This window comes from Mauremys reevesii, linkage group 13, assembly GCF_016161935.1.
Source record: "Mauremys reevesii isolate NIE-2019 linkage group 13, ASM1616193v1, whole genome shotgun sequence".
NCBI lineage: Eukaryota > Metazoa > Chordata > Testudines > Geoemydidae > Mauremys > Mauremys reevesii.
Genome location: NC_052635.1, coordinates 32,266,937 through 32,292,510, shown reverse-complemented (window position 1 = coordinate 32,292,510; position 25,574 = coordinate 32,266,937). Strand labels below are relative to the sequence as shown.

The window sequence follows — 25,574 nt, the reverse complement described above, 5'->3', positions numbered from 1 at the left end:
ACCCACTGTTGTAGATGATTACAAAAATGTAGCGTAAGAGTTGCAAGATATTTTCATGGTGACATTAGAAATGCATTTAAGCTAATTTCATTTGGAAAAACAAACAGACCCATACATACTTTACTTCAATGCTCTACTAAGAAACAAAGGATAATAAAAATGAATGGGCAAACCAGGAAAGAGAAAGCAAATGTGCAAACATGTTAAGGTCATACTTTAAATTTTGCAGATATGTTCAGGCCCAAAAGATGTGGAGAAATGGTGTGCAACATAGGAATGATATTTAAAATGTAAAAATAAATTCCTGTGTTGCACCCCATTTCTGCCTCTTTTTGGCCTGAATGTGTAATGGTGTCTGTTTTAGGTCATATGCTCATTGAAGAAGGGTACTGTTGCCAACTCTTGTGGTTTTATTGCGAGTCTTATGCTATTTGATTGCTTTTCTTAAACCTCTAGAAATTAAGATCATGTATACATAAGGATTTCAGCTTTTTTTTTTAAATCAAAGTGCCTAGACCTCATTGTTCAAGCTTCTCTCTGCAAAATGTGACACCCCCACCCCATATGCACCAGCAGCAGACACCATTTTCTACACTCTGGGTCCTAGTGCCCCCACACACACAGAGTCTGGCACCTGAGGCGGCCCCTCAGTTCCTCATGGTAAGACTAGCCCTGTTCTCTCCCCGGCCCTTGAATAATGGAGTCATGATGACAAGAGAACCTTTTTAAAAATAGGCATTTCTAGATTAAAAAAAAATTTCTAGATCCTGAGGGCCCACATCTAAGTGAGATGCTGTCTGTGAAACACTGGAATCCTCTCTGACAGAGGGCACGCTGGGAAACTGTTCGGAGGCAATAGGGAACTTGTATTGGAAAGGGAATTAAGCTAATATAGTAAGTTGTATCTTTGTTTATTTTCTGTGTAACTGATGTTTTCTTTTCCTTACGATTTCAGCTTTGAGTCTGATTTTTATATTAAATCAACTTTTTTTACCCCAAGCAGGGGTCTCTTGTGTAAACTGTGTGGAGAGTGTGTTCCAAAATTAACTGATAACTTGAGCAGGTTTCACTCCTTTGGGGGGTAACAAACTACAGGGGAAAAATCCAAGTGCCTAGTAGTTAACTCTGGGTAAATGGATTAGGGGTGACGTAGGGCTGGAAGCGCTGTTAGTGTCACCCTGAAAGGAGTAACTAGGCTGGTGGCTGCTAGGGTGAGACCTTGATGCTTTTAGGCTGGATACTAGTGTTAGCGCTCTGAGCCAGAGCTACATAGTATTAAGGTACCCATGGGTCATCTTTGAGGAGTGTCCCTGTGGGTTCTCCACTTCAGGTGTCTTGACGCCCAGCGCTTGTAACTGGAGATTTGTGGTAGCAGTGCCTGATTGGGCCACGCACGCACAGTAGCCATCTCGCGCTGCTCCGAGCAGTTACACAGCGGTGTGCAGCCAACTGCCCCCCAGTTCCTTCACTACCACCTTTGGCTTGAGTCAGAGGGCATTGCTGATCGCTCTCTTACTTCAGAAAAAAATTATAGTAGATAATTCATAGTGGTTATTTTAGTTATTTTAGTCGTCGTTAGCGTTCCTATTCCCTTCCCCTACTCTAATTTCTTTAATTTCATTTTTAAAAAATCTTTCTGCCCCCAACCTCTCAAGTGGGCGTGTAGCCTTAGCCTTAAACAAGGTTTACCCCTGGTTTTCCCTAAGAGATCGACTCTCAGGCATGCCAGACTGACCTGGTTTTAAACACTGCCTGACCTGCAGACTCTCCATGCTGGTCTCTGATGGCCACGCTCAGTGTGTCTGCTGCCTCAGCAAGACAAACCTTACTCAAAAGTGCCCATATTGCAGAAAGCTAACAGCCAGGACAAGAAAAGCCAAGGATCACCAACTGAAGCTCCTCATGATGGAAAAATCCCTCAGGCTAGCCTCTGACCCAGAGTCCAGGTCACCCCCTGGCCAACGGTCACCAGTGGCAGCCTCTGACAGACTCTGCTCCAGCAATGGTTGCCAAGGAGCCTGTTCCTAAAAAGGCAATAAAAAAGCGGTCGCAGACATCCCTGCACCAGGAGTCATCCAAAAGAAAGCGATCTCGTACTGAAAAATCTGCCCCAGTACTGACAAGACTGAGAGCGCAGGACCACAAGGCACCAGGAACGTCTGGCACCAAGAGTTCCCGATAAGCTAAAGACCCTATGTGGCCAAGCTCTAATGGCGTTTCAGACACTGAAGTGAAACCTGCCAACTCGGCACCTATAGCGCCGAAGATGATCTCGGCACTGAGCAGTACAATAGCATCATGTGCTGTGATGTCATGTCCTATGTCACATAGCCATAAATGTTTGGCACCGGCAGTTTCAACTCGTGCTCCCAAGCCATCCACCATGCCATCTCTGGCACGAGCCTTATGGTACCGCAGCAATTTATGAGGCACGTGGACCTTCACCGCTGAAATCTACTTGACATCAATCTACTGATTGATACTAAGCCAGCTGACTACTCCCTGCAGATCAGCCCCTCCTAACTCCAGTGATGAGGAAGAAGAGTATGATGCAGCAATATACATTCCTTGCCACTCCTCACCCAAGCCAGGACCATCTGATCACCCACCACCTGCGGACATGGGAGGATTATATGGGCACCGCCCCCCATACCATTACCACATAACTGGTCATACTGGGATCCATGGGAAATGTACAGGGCCCAAAACTGCAGGCTCCCTAGCCTGCCAAGGTCCAGAACAGCCATGTCGCCTTCACCAACTGTCCTGGCACCCTCAAACGCAAGAGGAAGACACTGAGGAACTTGAGGACACAGCCGAGCATGACACTTCGCCGCCTACTCACCTCTCGTCTTTGTCACCAGATGAAAACATAATGCCACTACCCCATACTACCAGGGATGATTTCAATCCTTTCAGGACCTCTTCAAAAGGGTTGCTGAATCTCTAGACATTTTGTTGGCACAGCTACCAGAATCCCAACATAAGCTCAGACATACTCCAGGCATCCCCATTGGGAAAGATAGCCCTGCTGATAAAGGATGTGATTATGGAGCCTGTGAAAATCATCTAGTAGACTCCAGCTACTGCACCACTCTCGTGTAAGAGGTCTGATGAAAAAATATGTCCCAGCGAAAGGAGCTGAATTTTTATTCACATGCCCTGCACAAAACTCCATACTTTCACTAAACATTATACATTAGAACAACAATTGGCATCAGATGCTCACTTTGGACTTATGGTGTTATCCACCATCAGTAGACCAACTCCAAAGCCCCTCCCCTCCACTGAGAGGCACTGCTCAACAGTCACCGAAAGTGGAGCACACACAGGGATACTCCTCTCAGAAGAAGAGAAGGTTACTCCCTTTGTGCGGTAACTGAGGTTCTTAGAGATGGTTGTCCCTGTGGGTGCTTCATGACCCTCCCTCCTCCCCTCCACTTTGGAGTTTCAGGCTGATTGCAGTGGTTGCACTGGTCAATCAAAGGGGGAAACAACACCAGTCCCGAATGGACCCCATATGATAAAGATTGGAGAAGGCTAGACCTTTTTAAGTGGAAAGCTTATTCCTCAGCTACACTTCAGTTCCATATAGCCAACTATGCTGCCCAAATATATGCACAATTTGTTCACCAAAATGTCAACTTTTATTGAAAATTTACTAGATGACAAAAAAGAATAGTACACGGAAAACATTTCTGAAGGGTCTCTCATCGCCAGGACGGCCTTCCAGGCCTTCCTTGACTCTGCAGACATGGCAGTATGATCCATTGTGACATCCATGGTCATGTGCTGTGCATTGTGGCTCCGTCTCTCCGGATTCCCAAGGGAGGTCCAAACAGTCAAGGACTTACCCTTTGAGAGGCAGAAACTACTTGCAGACAAACGGTTTTGTTACACACCGGAAAAGACTCAAAGACGACCTTTGCAAACCCTTGTCATCTACATACTTTCAAACAAAAAGAAACAGAGCAGGTTTTACAATCAGAGATTCTGGTTTACGCCATACTCTGCGCCTCAAAGACAGTATGACCAATGGCATAAACAAAGACAGAACAGACATTAGCAGAACCAAGATCAGCCTTTGATGTCTCAACAATCCACCTCTTAAACAATCCATTTTGAAGGTGTGGCTGAGGGCACGAGACCTCCACACTCTCTGACTCTGGAACCAGAAATGGTCCCCCGCCCATTTCGGAGACCGTCTGTCACCATATTGCCCAGTCTGGAACATCATCATGACAGACAAATAGGTTTTATAGATTATCCAGAAGGGCTACTCTATCCCCTTTTTATTTCTATACCACCTCCCCACCCCTCTTCCCCGTCCCTCTTCAGGGACCTCCTCTCATGAGCACCTGTTACAGCAGGAAATAAACCACTTCATAAAATTAGGTGCCGTAGAACCCGTACCATTACAACACGGGGAGAGGTTTTTATTCACATTACTTTCTAACTCAGAAAAAGACCAGTGGGTGGAGACCCATCCTGGATTTAAGAAAACTCAACCAATTTGTGAGAACACAAGGTTTCGGAATGGTGACTCTAATCATGTGCAGATGGGAGGGAGGTCTCGCTCCACATGCTGGACATTCAGAGCATTTTCTTTCTACACTGGAAGAACAAAAACATGTAGAAAATCACCTACACTATTTGTTTCCATAACAGAATACTCAAGGGATCAAACCATCACAAAACTGAGACTATCCAAATGGATATCTGGATGTATGTTATTTTTGGTAGCACAAATGGAATCTACAGCCTCCACTGGGAATTCACCCACTCCACCAGAGCACTGGCAGCATCTGTGACCTGTCACTGACGTTTGCAGAGCAGTTACCTGGGCAGCAGTCCATACTTTCACTAAACATTATACATTAGAACAACAATCGGCATCAGATGCTCACTTTGGACTTGTGGTGTTATCCACCATCAGTAGACCAACTCCAAAGCCCCTCCCCTCCACTGAGAGGCACTGCTCAACAGTCACCGAAAGTGGAGCACACACAGGGATACTCCTCTCAGAAGAAGAGAAGGTTACTCCCTTTGTGCGGTAACTGAGGTTCTTAGAGATGGTTGTCCCTGTGGGTGCTTCATGACCCTCCCTCCTCCCCTCCACTTTGGAGTTTCAGGCTGATTCTCTGAGGTAGAGAAGGAACTGGGGGACAGTTGATTGCACACCGCTCAGAGCGGCACAAGACAGCTATTGAGTGTGTGCGGCTCAACTGAGCACTGCTTCCACAAATCTCTGATTTACAAGCGCAGAGCATCAAGACACCTAGAGATGGTTGTCCCTGTGGGTGCTCCACTTTAAGAACCTCAGTTACTGCGCAAGGAGAGTAACCGTCTCTTACAAGGCTGGCAGTTACAGAACCCCTTACTGGTCTGAATGATCCACAAAAATGTCATAATCAAATCCAGCCCCCTATGCTAAGCAGATCAAGTAAACCTAGACCATCTCTGGCAGGTCCACTGTGTTCTTAAAAACCTCCAATGATGGGGATTCTACAGTCTTCCTTGGGAGCCTGTTCCAGAGTTTAACTACCCTGGTAGTTAGCAAGTTTTTCCTAATATCTAACCTTAAAACTCCCTTATTGCAGATTAAGCCTACTATATCTCATCCTAACTTCAGTGGACATGGAGAGCAATTGATCCCCATACTCTTTATAACAGCCCTTAACATATTTGAAAACTGTTAACAGGTTCCCCCCTCGGTTGTCTTTTCTCAAGACTAAACACCCAGTTAAAAAAAAACAAACAACTTCTCCTCTTTGTCATAGATAAGGTTTTCTAAATCTTTTTCATTTATATTGCTCTCTTCTGGAGACTCTCTCCAATTTGTCTGCATCTTTCCTAAAGTGTGGCACCCAGAATTGGACGCAATACTCCACTTGAAGCCTCACCAGTGCCGAGTAGAGCAGGACAGTTACCGCCTGTGTCTTTTATATATAACACACCTGTACAAATAAAGGTGATGTCTCTCTAAGAATTGAGAGAACTAATGCCATGAATTAATGTGAGTATTTCATTTGAAATAATCATCTTTATTTCGAGGCAGAGACCTTTCTCCTGGTAAAAAGTAGAAATAATCTCTGGCTCTAGGCATGAAACAGTGTAATTTCCACAGATCAGCAACAATGCTGCGAAAGCTATGTTAATATGAGACCATATTTGGAATGGCCTTGGTCCCATGTGCAGCTCCATTGTAGAATACACACACTGTAAATTGCTCAGGGGAGGGCTGCAGGAGATTAGATCAGAATGTGAACATACAGATTATGTCACTCTGGACCTGCCCTGGAATTTACTGGTATCTCAGCAGCCTTGCAGAGTGACTCCTCTGAGAGTAGTGTGGTGAGGTTATTTTAATGGCACCAGGGGTTCGGTGTGGTCGGTTTTTACCCTGTGCATCCTGCCCTGCTCATGGCTTTACAGGCATATGAGATGTGTCTCCTGGGCTTAGCGTTTTTCCTTTTAAGATGACTTAGATTGAGAAAATGATCCTCAGTAAGGTGGCCCAACTACAAGAAACCCACGGCTCTTTATGGATGGGGACATTGTAGGCCTGTCCTTTGTTCATGGCAGCATTCTTCACGTTCCATGTGGGTTACCCTCAGGTGAGCCTATGAGGGACTAGATTTGACACACATCCTACTAGGAGTGCTGCAGACACAGGAATTGCCATACTGGTTGAGACAGGGTGGAGAGGGGACATCTGGCCCAGTATCCTGTCTGTAACGGCAGCTACTACTAGCTGCTTCAGAAGAAGGAACCCTGCTACAGGCAGTTATAAAGTAACCCGCCTCCAGGGAAAGATTCCTTCTGACTCCCACCCAATAGTTAAAAGTTGACATACCACAAGAGATGAGGGTTTGTATTCCTCTGCCTTGAGTAGCCAGGAGGATAGTGCAACACAGGTATGTATACTCTGTTATGAGCATGCATGCCTCTGTCACAAGTGCAGTGCCGATAGCTGACAGGCTGCCGTTCTGAGTAGATGCAATTTTAATACTGTTCTAGCCTTTAAAGGGACAATTTTAATGCGGTTAATTTATTAAATTGTCCTGGGGTAATGGAGAGTTGTGCGCATGTTGGACAGTGATGCTCTATCTTAAATTATTAATATAAATGTATGATAGGCCTAACAATGGCTTAAAATAACTTTTTTTATAATTAAATATAAATATCAAAAATAACTACTTTAAATTATATTCCATAACACCCAGTCTTTAAAATTGCATGTAAAATGCATGTCCATTTTGTTTGCTGAATTTGCATATGCTGTTACTCTGCCTCCCCACCTAAATGCACTAGGTTTCTGCTCTTCTGTATGTGTAATTACCTATCTAATTTGCCATCTGTGTGTGAAGCTATCACAGTTGTGAACTCACAAATGTATTTGTCCTGTTTAACAGGCATGGGTGCAATTATCCCCTGCAAAAAGAAAACCCACCTATAGGGTAGAAATCATGTTACAATTTCACCTTGTAGCGATTTTCTTCCTATTTGTTTCTTCAGAGAGCACATTGTGACAGTTTTGATTTCTCCCCTTTTCATGTCAGTGCAGTGGTTTTCAGCCTCAGGTCTGCAGACCCCTGGGGGTCCGCAGACTATGTCTAAAGATTTCCAAAGGGGTTCACGCCTCCATTTGAAATTTTGTAGGGGTCTGCAAATGAAAAAAGATTTAAAACCATTGTGTTAGTAGAGAAGAGAACATGGGCCAGGTGTTTTTACAGTCTGTATGGTGATATTGAAATGTATAAAGCATTGTCTCTGACAGGAAACAATGAGATGTTGGTTTCCAGTTTCAACCAAATAGCTAAGAAGAATGGTAATGACTTCTTCCTTAGTAAAAGCCTGAAGCAAATTCCATCTGTGAATTTGTGATGACACGTTATAATAAAAGAAGCTTCCATGACATGTCTGCACCAGAGCCCCTATTGGATTTTTCATGTTAATGCTGCATATTATTCCAAATCTTACCCAACAGGTGTCATTCATGCTGGGTTATGAATGTGCATATGAGCTGCATCCTGTAATTCTTATTTATTTAATCACGCACACAGAAACATAAAAGGGGAAATGTTGTTTTCTCAGTGACCATAACTCTTCAGAGTTCCCTGTGCGCTTTGTAATATCACACAGATATTTAAAACCATCACAGACAAAACTGAATAGATTGAACTGGAAACAATTGACTTAAAGACTTTCTAAGGTTGCAAATTAAGTTGGCCCCCAGAGAAGAAAAGCAGCAATTTTCTATATCTTAATTAAAAGATAAATAGAAGATAATTAGAGATTGGCATTAAAAGCATTTTTGTTTGGGTTTTTAAAACATGAACAATATACAGTACAGTATAACCAAATGAAGGCACTTAAAAATGTATTGTAAAGGGGTCAGAAAGTAGTTGGTTTCAAAGCTTTAAATTTGTTTTCTTTAAATTGGGTTTTGGCTGTCCCCTGCAGTGAAAAACAAACTGGACTAAAACTTTGAGATGATGTGATCTATAGCAGCAATAAAGTGTGGGTACCAGCTTTGGGGGAAAACACATAAATTATTTAATTTTTAAAAACTTTTAAAAAATCTGACTGCTATAGCATCAAACTCCATAATATCCCCCATCTCCACCAGGAATCATCAAATATTTTTACTAATGCTAGGGGAACAAAACTAAACAAAGTGTGTGCTGAGTTGTCAGGGAAGTAGTAAAAGCCCACTGATGGGGTCATATTTAACAGAACTGGATGAAGCCCTGGAGCATAGTTCTGCATTGGGTAGTGGTGGAATAGGTAATAGATTTTCCATGGAAATGATTATGCATATGAAGATACAATATTGCCACTAAACAAGTTTGATTCAGTTATACTTTGGGAGCCCTGCATTTATGTGCATTTCTTGGGACTGCTGGAAGTTTTTTGTATTGTATGGAATCTTTTATATATTATTGGTTATGTATTCCATAACACAGTAGGTTGTTTTCATTCCACAAGATTAAACATGCTGGCACTTTGGTGGAAAAAGTAACTCCGCCTTCCCTGCCCCCATAACTATTTTTAATATCATACACTTGTAGATTAAACTTAAAATGCAAAACATCATGGCATCTAGCCTCAGCATTTAAAAAAACCACCAGAGTTAATTATCTACTGGAATCATACAGAGGTACCACCATGTAGTTGTTGGAAGTGTGGAGCACACCATGGGATTTTGTCTGTTCCCTTAAAGTTATACAAATACTTAGTACTTTTTGTAGTCTGCTGTTCACGTTGACTTGTTTTTGCACTGATGGCTATGTAAACGGGGAAAAGTCTATAAATCAGGGTGGGGAAGAACATTCAGAGGGGCGCAGTGTGGCCCAGGCCAGCCCCCGGGGGATAGGAAGGGAGCACCACCCAGCTCCACTCCGGTGCTGCCCCCAGTCCCAACCCTGACCTCAACTGCAGCACCGTTCCTGAGGGCGAATTACATTGGGGCAAGGGGGGAATGTGACTTTAAAAGTTTGGGGATCACTGGCTTAAATTGATGTAATGACCTTTTGACTAAAAGATTTTTCATCATAATTCATCATTCTCTCTTTCATGGTCAAACTAAGCAGTCCTTGTAAGAGAAGGCCCTTCTAGAGCATTACAGGACTTCCCTGTCAGTTTTCTCCAACCATCTCCAGTTTTAAACATAGGCATCTCTCCGTCTTGCTTCTTTTTTGGTTCTTTGAGAGATGTTTTGGTGAAGAGCTAGGAGATCGCAGCAGGTTATAAAACTGTCAAGCATGGGACTCCGCTGCAACAGATATGAGAAACTGTTCTAGACCCACGAGCTTCTGGTAGAGAAGACTCCACTTTCTGCTCCCTGAAGTGTACATGATGCTCAATTATTTTTCATGTCTCAAGATGGGTCCATGAAGGAAAGAGATGGCTTGGACTGATCCTATCCCAGGCTTTGTTTAGCTAGTATAAAAAGTGGAAACAGATCTGGTAGTCAACTGAAGCCAGTGTAGGCCACGGGACACCATAATAAGGTGTGTTCTTTGGCTTGTCCTAGTGCGGAGAGGGTGCTATGTTGTGAATCAGCTGAGAGGAGTGGATTGAATCATCTTGTCTGAGGTAGATGAAAAGAAAGTACTTTGAGTGACTTGATGTCTGGGTTTCAAGGATGATAATGAGACTAGCATGAACCCAAGGCTGTGCACTATCCTGACTGCAGGGAGGTAGATGCCCTCAACTGAGGATGCGGTGGTGGTAGTGTGTGTCAGTTCCTAGAAAGGCTTACTTTTTCCAATTGACTTTGCTTCAGTTTTTTCCTGGTTCAGTTTGACTCAGCTGTTCTTCATCCAAGCAACTTTTTACACTGGGCTAATATACACATGGAATGTATTTCATTATTGGCTACAAAAATAGATATCTACTATAGAAAATGTGGTTGACAAAAATAAAAGAATTGAGAAATGGAGCAACTTTCTTCCTGTACTAGATTATCAACTGAGAAAAGAGGCTCAGTGAGATTAACTGGTTTAAAAAAAAACACTCTTAGAATTTATTATAATGGCTTGCATACATATTGTAACCCATACTTATTCTCGCTGACTCTGCTGTGTTTGCACACCCTCTCCCTTTTTTACTGTTTATTACATAACTAAAAACAACTGTTACGTACAGTGCCATGCAAACATCTGTTCTCACTTTCGAGTGACACTGTAAATAAGAAGCGTCAGCATTATATCCTGTAAATTGTTTGTCTTAGCGACTGGCTGAACAAGAGGTAGGACTGAGTGGATTAGTAGGATCTAAAGTTTTACATTTTGTTTTTGAGTGCTGATATGTTAAAAAAAAAATAAATAAATAATGGAAGTTGCACTTTCATGATAGATTGCACTACAGTACTTGTATGAGGTGAATTGAAAAATACTGTTTTCTACAGTGCAAATATTTGTAATAAAAAATACTATAAAGTGATTTCAATTACAACACAGAATACAATCTATTTTTAAAATGTAGAAAAATATCCAAAAATATGTATAATAATTTTAAATTGGTATTCTATTATTGCTTAACAATGCAATTAAAGCTGTGATTAATTGTGACTATTTTTAATCTAGTTAATTTGTTTTGCATTAATCGCTTGAGTTAACTGCGATTGGCAGACCTACACAGAATAAAAACATTTTCTTAAGTTGTAATCACAATTACTGTTGTACAGAGGAACTGCTTGGTAGAAGTAGATATGCATGTGCTAATGTCTTTGATACCATTACATAATGCTAAAAGAATGTTGAAAAGTAAGCAGATTTGTGAAAGGTTTTCACAAAAGCAATATTGTATTCCATAATTGTATATAGATGTCAAAATCAATATGCAAAGCATGTGATTTAAAAGACAAGCACAGTTGGCATTTGAACATCAGTTTTAATTGAGGCTGCTCCTACATTCTATATGCCACAAGAAAATTAACAGTGGTGTTGCAACCTTTCAAGAAAAATTAATTATTCCTGCTGATTCCCAGTCCCTATGCTTCCTTCCTAACCCTGCACTCTTGTACCCTAGCAGGTTTGGAGTGCCACTGTTTACACGTACAGAATATTTCATTGCCTAGAGCAGGGTGCGGACATCTTAAAAATGTACCAGCTGTTTCAGGTCACTTACAGCATAGCCATGTCTTTCCTTTTGAATGATTTATTTAGATGGCCTCTCATTGGGTTGTCTGGGGTCTGCAGAGACTGTAACCATATGAAGAAAAGATCCCAATCTGTCAGCTCAAGAGAACGGGAGTTGTTTCTAGTCAGAGAGAAATGGGAGTCTGACATGTGGCTTCTCCCCAGGTGCAATACTGAAAGAAGGATGGTTGTCAACCAGGCATTTCCTGATTAGAGATGGAAGGGAGATGAAGAAAGAGTGAATGTGACACATTAGGGGAAGGCAGCAGAGACTGGAATAGTTTTTCTTTTCTGTGTTCAGGAAGACGTGAAATTGTGTGCACAGAGATGTGTGCATGCTCTGTGCCTCTGAGAGGGGAAACTGGTGGAAGTTGTCAGAACTAAGAACATAGATGAACAGGGGAAGTGATGGGAATCATAGCCTGCCCCATGGCCTAAGTAAAAGAAGACACTTGATGAAATTAAAGAGAAGTAAAATCTGAATGATAAAGGGAAATGTCACTGTATACACCTTGTAGCCACCCCATCAGCCATAGCAATTCATGGTCACAGGAAATTACCGAGACACATTATGCAGCTGATTTTTTTTTTAAAAAGTGAGATCAGTTTATGACCATTAACAACATTGCAGATAATCTGAAGCAAATCTCATGCTTCAGGATAGAAGCTGATCATCTGCAGAGATCAGAAGGGGTTGGCATGTAAATTGCTGCACAATTTGCTGAATGCAATATGGGGAGAGGAGGGGATTTCACCTTCCTCTTAAGCATTAAATCTTGGTGACTGGAGGAGGAAGGTTAAAAGATTGTCTGATATTGTAGCCAATCTGCTAAACCTAATTCTGTTACCTTTTAAAAGATTAAATGGGTGTAATTATCCATGTGTTCAAGAACAACAACAAAAAGTTGTCACACTTGGCAACTTTTGAAGGTATCCCTTTTAATAATGTAAAATTCCATATTTAAGTAGTGAGTCAAATTCTGTTCATTTGGATCAGTGTAAATCTGAAGCATCGCCACTCCTAGTTTTGGTACACTTTATAATCTAAAATTATTTGTCCACTGTAATAATATGAGGTATATGTCTGTAGTTAGCTTGTTTAAAACATTGCTATTTAATTCTGTATAGTACTTGTTTAAGATTTTTGCTTTGATCAGTAATAGTTTAATTTTTCAACCAGTGCTTTTCGTACATGTATCTTAAAATGTACAAAATAAATGACATCTCTTTGAAATTCGTGGGGTATAAAAAGCACAGTATGAAACCAAATTCTCTACTCCTCTTTTATGGAAAGACACTGGTAAGATTTTAGCTATTTGAATACATTGTAAACACTATTTTATTGGATGTCCAGATTTTTTTTACTTATTGATCTAAACTTTCAAAAATTGGTTTTGAATTTGTACTGCACAAACTTTATGCACATGGAAAACTCCCCACTGATATTTACAGATGGCATTGAGGGAATAGAATGGGTAGAAATCTAAAACCTGATCTATCAGATGCTGTTTATAGTACAAAAGTGTTTTTTATACGAACAGAATTGCCTGGCAAATTTCTTTTAAAAGCAGGAACTTCAGGGTGTTGTGTTTTTTTTTTAATAGAGAGATTTGTCACTTAATGTTCATCTACACTTATAATGGTATGTGAGCACCTACTAGCATGGGTTAATTATGAGAACTGATAATTTATTTACAGTAACTTGAGAGTGTTAATTTTAAAATCAGGCTCTATATTTTATCTCATGCTCATTGTGTCTTCTGTGATCTGTGTATGGGCTTCTGAAAATATGGCATTTCTACATCTCAGAAAAGACACAGTTGTTGGACTTGAACTATATTCTAGGCCTTCTTTAAAATAGCCAGTAATTAAATCATTCAATAGGTGCTAATGTACCATAGTCTTGTATAAACCTTTATTCTTTAGTGTGCTGCTTGAATATATACAGTATTTAGCTGATTATGTTGCTGCCATAAATCATCTTTTGATCTCTTTAGAGGTCTCCCTTTTCTTTTCAGTCTGTAATCTGTTTTTGTAATAGAGTTCTACTCCACATATGCACTGTATGTTTACAAAATAGATTTCCAAAACCAAAAAGGTGCTGTAGGCCCCATTAATGGGTATTTTTTACTTGCAATAGGAAGATTCTAATACAAGTAGTAATATAGCCAATTGCTTTCCATCAAGGTGATTGAAAGCTTACAGAGATGTTTTCTTTTGCCTGTAGGGAGCATGTAGGAAACTCCATCAGTCACTATCAGGTGCTTGAGCATCATACACTTCTCGGGATGTTAACCCTTTATGGTTGAATAGGAATTGGATGGTGCTTCATTCCTGAACTCTGCACAGAATCATAGTACATTTGCATGATCATAGGAATTCAGTGAAGTTGCTGTGGTTAGGCAGTCACCTGTGGAAAGGTTTTTACAGTGTACAGGTGCAGAAACAACTTATCCGAGTTGCTATTGATTGACATATTTGGCAGCCTTGGCATGGAGGAATCAAACAGGCTATGAAGAGCTGACATACTCTTTTTCCCTTGGAGTGGTCTCCCTTATTCTTCCAAGGCTGAGTCTGGTGCTCTTAATCACTACTAAATTCACCTTAAAAATAAAGACTCAGACTTCCCAAATTGCACTCATGCAAAAATGTGCATGCATGTGCACATCCCTATCCCTCCTTCCACCCCACCAAAAAAAACGCCCACTTCTTAGGATACGATAGTCCTTGTTTGTTTACCTTGGCAGTGTGTTGTGATGCACATTTATCTGTCAGAAGTTTAAGGGAATTAAGCTTTGGATAGAGTGGTTCAGGTGGTTTGATTTGGATTGGGGAGGAGATGAGGGTTTTGTGGAAGCGAAAATGGGGAAACTCTGATGATTTTATTTACTTTTTTTTTAAAAATTTTTGGAGCAGCTAAAGGCTGGTGGTTTGCTACTGTTGTCTTTTATTATAACTGGAATTGTATTTTTAATTATGTTTAACCTGGCATAGGAGTTCTTTTAGGTTTTATTGGACAATATCAAAATAGATAAAATAGTTTGCTTGTGCAGTGACTATGCATGAAAACATGTGATGGAAGCATATACAGATGGCAGCTAAACATTGAACTGCTTGCGTGCATTTGTTGCAATTGTGCATTTAGTCATAGTAACTACAAATGTAGCTGAAGGCCATAAATGAAGCTTTGACAACCTGGGGCAGGACATTTAGAAAACATACTATATGTTTTTGTAGCAGCCAGCAAGAAATAGTTTTATTTATTTATCTCATCTGTGATACAGGACAAGGTGCCTGTTACAAGGCATGTAGATACTATCTGATGAAGACAGAACAAAAACTAAAGAACCAACCTTCCAGATGCAAGGTAGAACAGAAGCAGTGGCCCTCAGGCAACCCCACCCACCCTGGCTCCCTACATAATTAGGTGGGAAAACACAATGATCTCTCTCATTTGCACGCAAATATAAAAGGGCAAGGGATTTCCAAAACACTCAAAGATAGGCCAGCAGAAATCAATGACTGGCAGTGGGCCTTGGTATTAATTTAGAAAGCCCTGAAAGACTTGGGCTTTGGCTTCTCCTAACCAGTTTCTTTCCCTGTGTTCCACCATCGCTTTTTAAATCAGCTGAGCCTTTTCTTTGCTGTGATTGCATTTGAACATCTGGTATGTTGAGGTGTTAAATAGAGGGCACTTTGCCATGAAATCAGGTGCCTTTCTGAGGTTCTCTAAAGTGGTTGACTGTCAGGCCTGGTGTACGGCTTGTCCTTTCTCCTTGTGAGAAGGAGTATTTCACTGTCGTCTTTTGCCAGGGGTGGGAGGAACATATTTATTCAGTTAGCTGTGTTTACAGTTTGATACAGCATGCTGTGACTTGGTATTAGGCACTTCCATTTAAAAAAAAAAAAAGCAGTCCCTTGCTGATATGAGCTCACTCTAAGAGGCCTCGGTAGACAAGACAAATAAAGATCTTTCTGGTCCATATTTAAGGAAAAGACCAAAAGCAAACTAGCCTTAGTCAAGGTCACCTACCAGGCAGGTGTGTGTAGAATTTAACTGTGCAGAGTTTAATTGTCTTTAGCTGTTGTGTTTGTCCATGCATAAAAAAACTCTGAAGAAAAGCTTTTGAGTGTAACTACTGTATGGAGATTGCTGCTTTCTGAAACAACTGTGCATTTGCTTTCGTTTCCGTTAGAGTAGCAGGTGTGTTCTAGTCTTTTTGTAATAGATTGCTCTTTGGTGGAGCTGCTCTGGAGTAAAGAAAAAAATAAACTGAAAGATAAACAGTTTACAGCCAAACCAGTCCAGAAACTGCCACATATCTGTCTTAATCCACATCAGAAAGAGAAGGGAAATTAAAATTGTGTGAGAGAGAGCATATGAAGAGTGTTAATCACATCTTGTATTGTTTTTGAACGCCACACTTCAACTTGATGGTAGAATGACCAGGCAACTCTTTAGCTGTTCTCCTGAGCAAATTGCTGTGTGGGTCTCCAGCCTGGGGCATAGTGAATACCAGGCTAGCTGGTTGTTAGAGGTGCCAAGCTTCAGCACAGAGAAGACTCCTTCATGAATTCTTTAAAAATTGGCTGTGACTAGCCTGTGATTTATCCAGGTATTCACCATAATAAAAGCCACTGCTCCAATGAAATGGGAGTGGCATTATGGGCCCAGTCCTGCTCACCTTACATGCACAGCTCCCAGTGGGCATTTCAAAGAAGTAAAAGGGGAGGAGGATTTTGTTCTATGGATGTGCACTGTAATGGAGTCACCTGGCCCAAACCCTGACAGAGAAATGGCTGTGCGTGTGTGTGTTACACTTAGCCTTAATCTACAATTATTTTATTAGAGCAATTCTTGTGCACAGAGCAAATATATCTTTTCAGATGTTTTAGCTAAATTTTGAAATGCCATAAAACCCATTGCCATATAGGGTTGCCAACTTTCTAATTGCACAAAACCAAACACCCCTGCCCCTTCTCCAAGACCCTGACCCCACTCTCACCATCCACCCTCCTTCCGTCGCTTGCGCTCCCACAGCATCACTCACTTGCTAATTTTCACCAGGCTGGGGCAGGAGGTTGGAGTGCAGGGGGTGCAGGATCTGGAATGTGGCCAGAAATGAGAGGTTCAGGATGTGGGAGGAGGCTCAGGGCTGAGGTAGGGGGTGCAGGAGGAGGTGAGGGCTCTGGCTCAGGGTGCAGGCTCTGGGGTGGGGCTGGGGATGAGGGGTTTGGGGTGCAGGAGGGGGCTCCAGGCTAGGGGTGGGGCCGAGGGTTTGAGGTGTGGGAGGGGACTCCAGGCTGGGGCATGGGATTGGGACACAGGAGGGGGTGCAGGCTCTGGAGTAGGGCCAGGGATGAGGGGTTCAAGGTGCAGGAGGGGGCTCAGGGCTGGGGTTGGGGCACAGGAGAGGGTTCAGGGTGTGGGCTCCCAGCTCCTGGGAAGTGTCCAGCATGTCACTCCGCCTCCTAGGTGGAGGCGTGGCCAGGCGGCTCTGCATGCTGTCCCTGCCTGCAGGCGCTGTCCCTGCAGCTCCCATTGGCCATGGTTTCCAGACAATGGGAGCTGCAGGAGTGGTGCCTGCAGGCAGGGGCAGCACACCTAGTCTCCGTGGCCATCCCTATTCCTAGGAGCCGGAGGGACGTGCCGTCCGCTTCCCGGGAGCCGGGTAGGGAGCCTGCCAACCCAGCGCCAACCAGATTTTTAATGGCCCAGTCTGCCCTGGGAACCCTTTTACCATACTGTATATGCAGACCATAAGAAAAGCATTGAGCTTATCATTTTATATTGACTTTATGCTAAATTGTGAGGCTTTCCTGGTCTTGGAATAATATTGTAGTGAGATTTTTATCATGTTAAGATAAATGTTTTCCCTTCTAATGTCCTACCACTTTCTAGTTTTGTCCTTTGTTTACAGGTCTGTCAAACTCTTCTTGCATTCCAGAAAATTGGTTTTAAATTTTACTTTAGATGTATCCAGTTCTGGGTGCCACATTTCAGGAAAGGTGCGGAAAAATTGGAGAAAGTCCAGAGAAGAGCAACAAAAATGATGAAAGGTCTAAAAACATGACCTATAAGGGAAGATTAAACAAACCCAATTTTTTCAGAGGATGTATGTTTTTCCCTACTGTTATGGACAGTCCTTGCATTCACTAGGAAATTGATTAGAAGAGAGAGGACTGTGAGGGGACAGAACATTTTTCAAGTACATGAAAGATTGTTACAAGGAGGAGGAGGGGAAATTATTGTTAACCTCTGAGGATAGGACAAGAAACAATGGGCTTAAATTGCAGCAAGAGAAATTTAGGTTGGACATTAGGAAAAACTTCCTGTCAGGGTGGTTAAGCACTGGAATAAATTGTCTAGGAGATTCCACAACCTCCATCATTGGAGATTTTTAAGAGCAGGTTAGACAAACATCTGTCAGGGATGGTCTAGATAATACTTAGTCCCGCCATGAGTGCAGGGAACTGGACTAGATGACCTCTTGAGGTCCCTTCCAGTCCTATGAGTCTATCCCACCCCTCCAACACGTCCTTGTCTCAGTCCTGTCCTCTCATCTCAGTGCCATTCTCCTCACCTAGCCTGTCCCAGTCTGCACTGCTCAGGCTTCTCGTCCCAGTCTCCTTACCCAACCAGTCCTAGCCTCTGCCTCTGGAGGCGGCATCCCAGACCTAATCTCCCTCTCAATCCCAGTCTGCCTGCCTGCCCCCTCCCCCACTCCACTCTCACTTTTTCTGAATCACTTACAATCTCACCCGGCCTCCCAGCTCCTTGTCTGTAATCTCCTTGCTCAGCCAGACCCAGTTCATCTACTCTTAGCATCTCTCACAATCTCTCTTCTTCCCACCTCTGGCCTCCAGTCACCCATCTGCCTACCCCACTGTCTTCCTCCTCCTCCTACCTGCTATGAAATGGAGGAGGGCATGCAGATTAGTCTTTGGGAAAAAATAAAACAAAATATATTTTAACCCCCCCTAGAGTTAATTTACCTCTGTATTAATGAAAGGGAAATCGTGAATAATTCCTCTGAAGTCTGTGTAGTTAGAGAAGAATCACAAGACAGAAGAATCAGGTTCAAATTCTAGGATAATGACCCTTTAAATTTGTATCATTCCCCGTTTCACTCAGATAACCTTCTGGGAGGAAATCACAATTTCTGGATTTGCTAATTGGTTCCTCCAAGATTAAGAAATTAAGTCTCTAGGGAAGCATTTAGAGCTGTCTTCCACCTTCTCAATCTCAAAAGTGAATCTAATTCCCTGAACTAGAATTTAGGAAGCGAAGGATCTGAAACAGAATGATCCACATACCAGAACCCACTCTTCTTCTGCAGTTCTAAAGGGATTTCTCAAAAGTGTAACATTTTGTCTGAAGAGCCATAACAGATTGTGACTGATGATAGTGAGGAAAACAGAGCTTGCCCCAGCAAAGGAACTGAACAATCATTTTAAAAACCTCACTGATTTTATTGCTTTGGTTGGCTTCAAAGCATTGAAAAATGTTAGATGAAACAACAAAACTGATAGCAGCTAGGGCTAGACTGTAACTTTCCCATGTGCCCTGAATAAGAGGTAGCGCATAGCTGCACGGCCGCAGGAACAGAGCAGAGAAGAAACTGATGTCAGCAGGGCCGGCTCTAACTTTTTTGCTGCCCCAAGCAAAAAAGAAGAGCACCACCCTGCCATACCCCCGCCCCGCGAGCGCCGCGCCACCGAACCCCCTGCCCCTCCAAGTGCCACGCAAACCTCCCCCAGCGCTGTGCCGCCTGAAGCCCCACCCCCCGAGCGCCATGCAAGCCCCCAGCACTGTGCTGCCCAAAGCCCCACCCCTGAGTGCCGCGCAAGCCCCCGCCTCCCCCGAGCGCCGTGCTGCCAGAAGCCCCGCCCTCCCGAGAGCTGCGCAAGCCCCCGCTCTCCCAAGCGCCACACCGCCCAAAGCCCCCGCCCCCCCTGAGCGACGCGCCGCTGGGGGGGAAAAAACACACAACCCTCCAGCGCTGCCCTGACAAAGCCAAAAAAAAACCCAGCAAAAAACAGTGCCGCCCCACCCCAAGGTGCCGCCCCAAGCATGTGCTTGGTCAGCTGGTACCTGGAGCTGGCCCTGGATGTCAGGATAGATTTACTCTGCACTCACAGGATGCAACTGCAGCTCCGGTAGACATACCTGAGCTAGCTTTACCCATGCGAGCATGGTGAAAAATAGCAGCGTACATGGGGCAGGATGGGCTTCAGCGTGGGCTCTATAAGCCTGTTGGGGACCTACTTGTGTTGCTGAAGGCCATGCTGCTGCATCTACAGTGCTGTAGCTGTTCTTAGGTTGACCAGACAGCAAGTGTGAAAAATCGGGACGGGGGTGGGAGGTAATAGGAGCCTATGTAAGAAAAAGACCCAAAAATTGGGACTGTCCCTATAAAGTCAGGACATCTGGTCACACTAGCTGTCACATGAGGGAGTGGGGAGGGAAGCAGGCAGAACTGGGGCTCCCTCATTCCATTCTCTCCTCACTTGCATGCAGCAAGGGGCACCAGGCAAGTAGCCCCATATGCCCCCCACTGCAGCAGGAGTCACAAAGTGGCCAAGCAGAGCAAAGAGGGGAAGCTCTACTCCCCTGCTTGGCTAAGTGTGGCCTGTGACAATCTAGCCTCTGGGGAATGAACGCAATAACCAATGCACAGATCTTCTTTGGCTCTGTCATCCCTTCTGCCTCTTTGGGTGGCGGGGACCAAAACCCGGTACTGCCTCCACCATGTCATTCCCCCTTCCCTTGTTTCAAGGAAAGTGTCTATTATCAGAGGGGTAGCCATGTTGGTCTGGATCTGTAAAAAGTGACAGAGTCCTGTGGCACCTTATAGACTAACAGACGTATTGGAGCATAAGCTTTTGTGGGTGAATACCCACTTCATCGATCCGACAAAGTGGGTATTCACCCACAAAAGCTTATGCTCCAATACGTCTGTTAGTCTATAAGGTGCCACAGGACTCTTTGTCGCTGTCTATTAGTAGTTCAGGCTGAATAGAAGGACTTCAGTGGGATTACAAGGTACTACAATAATTACATGTTTGCTTGATTCAACCTCATTGACTTCAATAAGAATTTTGCCTTAACTAATTAAAAACAGTTTTGTGGAAATATTTTTAAGGTTTTATTATACTTTAAAACACGCACAATGTAACTTTAGGTCCTCTCTGACTTCACTATGTCCCCCTTTTACATCCAATACATTTAAAAAATCCATCATACAAAAATTTACACTTTTTTACAACATTTTAGGGGGACCCTTCCCAATGCCAGTTGACTAGAGAACATCAATTCTCTATGTAAAAATATTACATCTGTCTCAAACACCAATTTTGTTTCCTTGCTACAGGTCTCAATCTAATCAACATTTTTCTTGTGTGAAATGGGGATACCACCATCTTCTCACCTCACAGGGATGTTGTGAATATAAATTAATTGAATGTTTGTGAAATATTCTGATATAGTGATGATGAGAACCATAGAAAAGCCCATGAGAAAATTAATAATACTGTTGCAGGGTTGGAGTAGTGTGCAGTAAATAAGGCATGAAGGCCACACATTGAACGAGGAGGAGTGGAGAAACAAAATACTTAATGAGCAGCTATTCAATAACTGTCACAGAGTCCCCAGGCGATGCTCTGGAACTGTTCCCCACAAAACCAGTCAGGACTTTGGGGAGCCTCCTCTACCTTTGAGCAGACTGTCTTCAGGGCAAGAAGCTCACATGGCTTCACCTTTCTGAGTCTGACCTTGGAACATTCAGCATATCCCCTCCGTGCGCTTCCCACAGCAAGTCCACCCAGGCAGGGTCCTGGGGAAGCCAGAGGGTCCTGCATGCACCCCCACTTCTCAGTCAGACTTGACTCTTAGCTAGCCAGTGAAACAGAGGTTTATTAGATGACAGGAACACAATCTAAAACAGAGCTTGTAGGTACAGAGAACGGGACCCCTCAGCCGGGTCCGTTCTGGGGCCCAGCGAGCCAGACACCCCGTCTGCCCTCACTTCCCGTCCCCAGCCAACTCCCAACTGAAACCCCCTCCAACCCCTCCTTTCTGGCCTTTGTCTCTTTTCCGGGCCAGGAGGTCACCTGATCTTTGTTCACCTTTAGCCATCCCCTTGCAGGGGGGAAGGGCCTCAGCCATTTGTTGCCAGGAGACAGTGTGTCGGCCATTTATGCACACTGGAGACTTAAGAAATGCATAAGGGAAACTGAGGCATGCAGTATTCAGAGGCAACATTAAGAACAGTCCCACTTCATCACAATAAGCACCATTCCATAGGGCAGTGGTCCTGTGGAAAAAACAGTATATGATTGTGTAATTAAAAGCTGCATTAGAATGTGTATACATGAGGGGCCAAATTAAGGTTGAACTGGCAAACTTAATTCTGATATTTCTTAACTTTTGAGTGCTTGACTTTGCAACCTTAATAGTGTTCTTTTAATGTAAATTGTGTTATATATATAAATAAAATATGGAATATCTGGAGTTTTAAATAACATTTTACTGCTCTTTGTCTTGCTCCTAAATATGTACTTTTCAAAAAGCATGGGGATAGTCTCTACAGCCTCTTTCAGTCATAAGGACATTGTATGCTCTGTAATATGTTAATTACTGATTTATGGCACTCTTAATGTGCTCACTAAAATATTTACTGGTATTTCAAATGCATGTCCATGAAGTAATTATTATATGCAAATGGCCTGGGAAGCTTTAAAAACAGTCTGCATTCTCTTTAAAGCCATCCCGAGACACACTTTCCATTTTGTTTTACAATGGAGCCTCTCTCATTTTCTACTTACTAAATTGCAAAGCCAGTAATACTCACGAATAAACCGTTTTGTCATCCTAGTCTCATGAAAGATTTAAGAGCAGATGACATGTTGTTTCTATGACATTGATACTTTATCAAATCTACTATTGTACTTTTACCAGTACTGTACTACTATAGTTTGAGCTCTAATTAAAATAAAACTACTCTTTGCAAATTAAATGAACATAGCACATTTCATGATGTGGTACCTTTGATATTTTTGATCATTTTACTCATTTAGTTGCTAATTTGTAAAGAATCTCCCATTGATTAGTGTGAATTAGTGAAGTTCCACTGCAGCATCTGGTATAACACAAAAGTGGCTTCATGTTGAGATGTTTTAACATCTGCAGAATAATAATCAATAAGGCATTCTAAGCCTGACATTTTGGTAATCGCAATGGTCTAGACCAGTGGTCTACAACCTTTTTACGCCCAAGATCACTTTTTGAATTTAAGGGCAACCCAGGATCTACCCTGCCCCTTCTCCAAGGCCCCACCCCACTCACTCCATCCCTCCCTCTCTCCATCACTTGCTCTCCCCCACTCTCACTCACTTTCAGCAGTCTGAGGTAGGGGTTCGGGAGGGGGTGTGGGCTCTGGGTTGGAGCTGAGGACTTCTCAGTGTGGAAGGGGGCCCTGGGCTGAGCCGGGGGCATGGGGTTGGGGTGCAGGAGGGGGTGAGGGGAGCAACCTCTGGGAGGGAGTTTGGCTGCAGGAGGGGGCTCTGGGCTGGGGCAGTGTTGGGGTGCAGGAGGAGGCATGGGGTGTGGGCTCTGGGAGGGGGCTCCCAGCTGGAGCAGTGTTGGGGTGCAGTGGTGTGTCAGGGCTGGGTCTTGGGGTGCAGGAGCAGGTATGGAATGCTGGCTCTGGGAGGGGGTGCAGGAGGGGGTTTGGGGTGCTGGCTTTGGGAGGGGGCTCAGGGCTGGGGGTTGGGGTCCAGCCTCCGGCCAGGCAGCACTTACCTCACAGCCGCTAAGGTAGGCTCCCTGCCTAACCTGGCCTCATGCCCCTGCGGCCTCGCAGGGCAGGTGGCACATGACTCCTCGCCCTACTTCTCTCTGCAAGCACCGCCCCTGCAGCTCCCATTGGTCACATCTCCCCATTCCCAGCCAATGGGAGCTTCAGGGGGCAGTGCTTGCAGGCAGGAGCAGCTCACAGAGAGAGACCTGTGCTAGCCGCTTCCGAGAGCGGTGTGGGGCCGGGGCAGGCAGGAAGGCTGTCTTAGCGGCAGCCCTGCTGTGCCGCCAGAGATCATGATCAACGGGTTAGTGACCACTGATCTAGACATAGCCAGCCGTTTATAACTGTGGAGAACAATATGTTGCAAGCATTTGACAATTAATAACCCATTTTGGCAACAGTAGGAAGTAGCAGCATGTGTGTATCTCAATGATATAAATTCTTCCACATGTCAAACTACAGAACTGGAGTATGAATGCAATAATTGTAATTAAACATATTGTTTACAGTTATATTTTCCACATGCTGCTGTCAATGTATTGCAGCTTGTAAAGAAAAAGATTTTAAATATTTATTTTGCTGCAACTTGTTACTCTGTCTACATAAATATTCAGTGAAGTTCAGGGGAAAAACACTTGACAATGTGACAAATGTTGCTGAGGTTTAATCTTGGGATGATTATCTACAGGGAATAATTCTGAATTGTGCTTCAGATCTCACAACAACTTACACTTGTGACCACATAAGTGGCAGAAGCATTTGTCATATGCAGACCTTACTTCCACACAAACTAATCACAGAAGATCGGAAGGAAAATATGCATTTATTTTTCAAATATGCAATTTCTTTTTCCAACAACACTTCTTTTAAAAGGTAACTGGAATCTTAAAATAAAATTCTTAGCAGTGTCCACTTTTCTAGTCACTGGCGAATGCATGGCGCCACAAACATGATCAAGAGTTTATTTCCCCAGTTCTGCACCTATTACCCCACTGGCTGGGAGATTTATCAAATTGTATCCAAGTTGGAAAAGTTACAATTGTCTTCCCTGTTCATCACAGGTGTTATCTGCATAGATGGTTTACAATGTGACATATGTAATCTATCTGTGGGATTAATGTACCATGCTATGCAGACCTAAAGCAATCAACTACTGTAATCCAATTATTGGCTGCTGAATTTTTCATAATATTTCTACAAATCTTAGCCATATATTCAGACTTTATTTCTCAGTACCATAGCTCATTCACATAGCAGTAGATGTATTGAATGATGGACAGTTGATCTACATGAATTAAAGCAAGATATCTTGTAAGCCCCAGAGCTTTAAAATTTATAAACAGACGCTAAGCAAGACTAGGTTGCCATGGAGAGATGATGGACCAATGCCAGTATTTTACTCCAAGGACTTTCAGCATTCCTCTGATTAGCAGGATTAACCAAGTCTTGGCTGTGAGGCAGAAGGGTTGACCATCCTGCTGCCAGTTTGATGTTTAATGATGCTTGGTTTTATTTATTTATTTTATTGCAATAAACAGTGTCTCCAAAATGTATTCCACCAGCTTTAAATCTCAGTAGAGCTATCAGAATGTGAATGGCAACTACTGTGCGTGAGTGCAAGGTGGTTCCTGACTTAACAGTGGAAACCTGTCTGATCAAGGTCCAGGCTAAGGTGTAAATAACACTCTCTCAAAGATAAACTCAGTGGTTCAGCTGGATGATCAGATGCTACAGAGAGATAATTGTATATTTGAAAGAGAAGGCTTGTTTGATGCCATGCCTTTTGACCTTTGTGATAGACTGGAGGAATCAAGAATGTTATCATTCAAAACAATGTTTTCTCAAGATCCATGTATGAGCGTACTCACAAAAACTTAACACAAAAAACAGTACCAGTTAAACGTGTGGGCTAATGCAGAAAAATGCTTTTAGCAATATGCTTGAATTTGAATTTGCTGGAATTAATGGAGGGTTGAGCAAGTCTCCTCTTTCATTAAAGTTAACAGGGACCCATGCTGTGGTCAAGAAGGCCTTCAAGAACCTTGATACTTAATAGCAGACCATCCTCTGAGACTACAGAACAAATGAATGCAGCTCATGTCCTTATTTTTCCATTGTGTTGAAG

At 43.1% G+C, this 25,574-nt stretch overlaps 1 protein-coding gene across 7 annotated transcripts in view; it reads left to right on the top strand.

The window, feature by feature from the left end:
• Positions 1-25,574, top strand: part of SULF2 (sulfatase 2) — a 241,725-nt gene that overhangs the window by 47,421 nt on the left and 168,730 nt on the right. The gene's annotated exons all lie outside the window — the stretch shown is intronic.